The sequence below is a fragment of the Schistocerca cancellata genome, chromosome 2 (assembly GCF_023864275.1).
Source record: "Schistocerca cancellata isolate TAMUIC-IGC-003103 chromosome 2, iqSchCanc2.1, whole genome shotgun sequence".
Classification (NCBI taxonomy): domain Eukaryota; kingdom Metazoa; phylum Arthropoda; class Insecta; order Orthoptera; family Acrididae; genus Schistocerca; species Schistocerca cancellata.
The window spans coordinates 113,373,532-113,377,241 of record NC_064627.1 but is presented as its reverse complement, the minus strand read 5'-3'; positions in this window follow the sequence as shown (position 1 = coordinate 113,377,241).

Here is a 3,710-nt window from a genome sequence, read left to right as displayed (position 1 = left end):
CTCAGATGTTAAGTCCCATAGTGATCAGAGCCATTTGAACCTTTTTTTTTTTTTGTAAGTAAATGATGGTGATAATGATGTTTGGTTTGTGGGGCGCTCAACTGCGCGGTCATCAGCGCCCAAATTTTAAATGCTCTAATACGTCAACCTCAAGCACTTATAGGGCGAATCAGCTGCCCCTACCGATTGGCTTGATGAAGCGCACACCACCTTCAAATACCATGAGCAAGATTTTCATATTCTCTCACTGGCTACGTGCAAACTATTAGTCCTACAGGAAAAAAAGAACCGGAACATTTTGGAGAAAATTTAATATAATTCCAATGGGATCCGTTTCCTTTAGAGGCTGTAGTTTTAAACTATTCAAGGAAAAAGTAAAATGCGTTATCCTTGAAAATCTCGAAACCTGTGGCTACCAACTACAACGTATCTCTTGCTAACGGTCCGATTCATTTCTTCTGTAGGACTAGTAGTTTACAGATCGCGAGCTAGACAATATGAAAATGTAGCGCATTGTTTTTGAAGGCACTGCTGGTTCTTCGATAGGGCACCCTGAATCACCATACACATGTTAGATATTGTATTTACAATATTGTCATTTTGGTATTCTGTGGTTATCTATGTGTCTCTATAAAAAAGCAATAAAACCAAGCAAATGAAAACTTACTATAAATAGAAATAAGTTTCGTTAAACAATTTAATCCAGTCAATCAGGTTGAAGAACAGTGCATGTGCTACAAATGTATTCTACTTTCATAATCTCAGATTTAAAATACATCGAAAATCACGCACAAGAATGATGTTATAAATTAAATAGCAGTGCGCTACTTCTTGTATCTTACACTAATTCGTTTTTTCATTCAGACAGAATTTGTGAATCACATCATAAAAATGTAAAGAGTGCTCTCAGGCACCAGCTAGTGATCAGGAAACGCATACTTTGACACAATGATTAAAACATGTTAACAGTATCAAAACGGTATTTCAAAAACGTCGTACTCAATCCTAAGTGCAGTAAATCACTCTCGAGCAATTTTTATTTTTTTAGTCATCAGTCTTCTGACTGGTTTAATACGACCCGCCATGAATTCCTCCCCTGTGCCAGTAGCGCCTTCAACTTTCGTCCTCAATTACTTGCAAGGTGTATTCGAATCTTTGTTCTCCTCTACAGTGTTTGCCCTCTATATCTCCCTCCAATACGATGGAAGTCCTTCCCTGATGTCTTAATAGATGTTCCATCATCCTGTCTCTTCTCCTTGTCCGTGTTTTCCATACATTCCTTTCCCCTCCGATTCTGCGCAGAACCTCTTCATTTGTTACCAGTTCACCTAATTTCCTACATTCGTCTGTGGCACTACATCTCAAATGCTTCGATTCTCTTCTGTTCCGGTTTTGCACAGTCCTTGTTCTTCTACCATACAATAATAATGTCGTGTGACGAGGGCCTCCCGTCGGGTAGACCGCTCGCCTGGTGCAAGTTCAAAAATGGTTCAAATGGCTCTGAGCACTATGGGACTTAACATCTATTGTCATCAGTCCCCTAGAACTTAGAACTCTTTAAACCTAACTAACCTAAGAACATCACACAACACCCAGTCATCACGAGGCAGACCCCGCCGGGAATCGAACCCGGGAACCCGGGCGTGGGAAGCAGGAACGCTACCGCACGACCACGAGCTGCGGGCAGGTGCAAGTTTTTCGATTTGACGCCACTTCGGCAACTTGCACGTCTATGGGGATGAAATGATTAGGACAACACAATACCCACTCCCTGAGCGGAGAAAATCTCCGACCCAGCCGGGAACCGAACCCGGGCCCTTAGGATTAACAGTCTGTCTCGCTGACCACTCAGCTACCGGGGGCGGACACTACCATACAATGCTGTGCTACAAACGTACAGTCGCAGAAATATCTTCCGCACATTAAGGTCTGTGCCTGATACTAGATTTTGAAAATCTTGCACCATTTTACATTGTCGAACGTTTTTTCCAGGTCGAAAAACCTATGAATGTGTCTTGATTTCTCTGTAGTCTTGCTTCCACCATTAACCTCAACGTCAGAATAGCCTCTCTGGAGCCTTTGCCTTTCGTGAAGTCAAACTGATCGTCATTTAACACTTCCTCAATTTTATTATCCTTTCTTCTGTATATTATTCTTGTTAGCAACTTTGGTGCATGAGCTGCGAAGCTGATTGTGCGATAGTTATCGCACTTGTCAGCTCTTGCAGTCTTCGAAACTGGGTGTATGATAGTTTTTCGAAAGTCAGATGGTATGTCTCCATACTCATATTTTCTACACACCATCGTGAATAGTCGTTTTGCTGCCACTTCCCCAAATGATTTATCAAATCTTGATGGAGTGGTTTCTATCCCATCTGCCTTATTTGATCTTAAGTCCTGCAAAGCTCTCGAAAACTCTGGTTCTAATACTGGATCACTATCTCTTCTAAATCGATTCCTTTTTCTTCTTCTGTCAAATCAAACAAATCTTCCCCCTCCTTGAGGCCTTCAATGTACTCTTTCTACCTGTCCGCTCTCTCCTCTGCATTTAACAGTGAAATTCCCGTTGCATTCTTAATATTACCACCCTTGCTTTTAATTTCACTCAAGGTCGTTTTGACTTTCCTATATCCGAAGTAAGTCCTTTCGACAATCATTTCTTTTTTGAAATCTTCGCATTCGCTTGCAACCATTTCGTCTTAGCTTTCCTGAGCTTCTTATTTATTTCATTTTTCAGCGATGTGTATTTTTGCATTCCTGAATTGAACTGAACACTTTTGTACTACCTTCTTTCGTCGATCAACTGCAGTATTTCTTCTGTTACCCATAGTTTCTCTGCAGTTACCTTCTTTGTAAGTATGTTTTTCTTTCCACTTCCGTGATTGTCCTTTTTAGAGCTGTCAATTCCTCTTCAGCTGTACTGCCTATTGAGCTAGTCCTCATTGCTTTATGTACAGCCCTAGAGAACTTCAAGCATGGCACGTCATTTGTTAGTACTTCTGTATGCCCCATCTTAGCATATTGAATTTTCATGAATAATTTCTTAAACTTCAGCCTACTCTTCATCACCACTAAATTGTGATCTCAGTCTATATCTGCTCCTGGGTAAGCCTTACAATCCAGTACCTGATTTCGGAGTCTTTGTCTGACCATGATGTAATCCGAGTGAATTCTTCCCGTATCACCCGGCCTTTCGCAGGTGTTCCTCCTCCTCTTGTGATTCTTCAAAAGAGTATTCACTATTACAAGCTGAAATTTATTTCAGAGCTCAATTAATCTTTCTCCTCTTTCATTTCCTGTCTAAAGCCCATACTCTCCTGTAACATTTTCTTCTCCTCCCTCCCCTACAACTGTATTCCATTTCCCCATGACTATTAGAATTTTGTCTTGTTCTACATAAAATATTACCTTTTCAGTATCCTCGTATACTTTCTCTATCTCTTCATCTTCAGCGTGCAACGTCGGCGTGCCTACCTGTACTATCGTTGTCGGTGTTGGTTTGCTGTCGATTCTGATCAGAAGAACCTTATCACTGAACCGTTCGCAGTAACTCACTATCTGACATACCTTCCTATTATCGATTTACTATTTTCTGCTGCTGTTGGTATTACCCTATTCTCATACGATCAGAAATCATTGCCTTCTTTCCAATTCACTTCAGTTGAACCTATTATATTTAGATTCAGCTTTTGCATTTCCCTTGTCAGATAT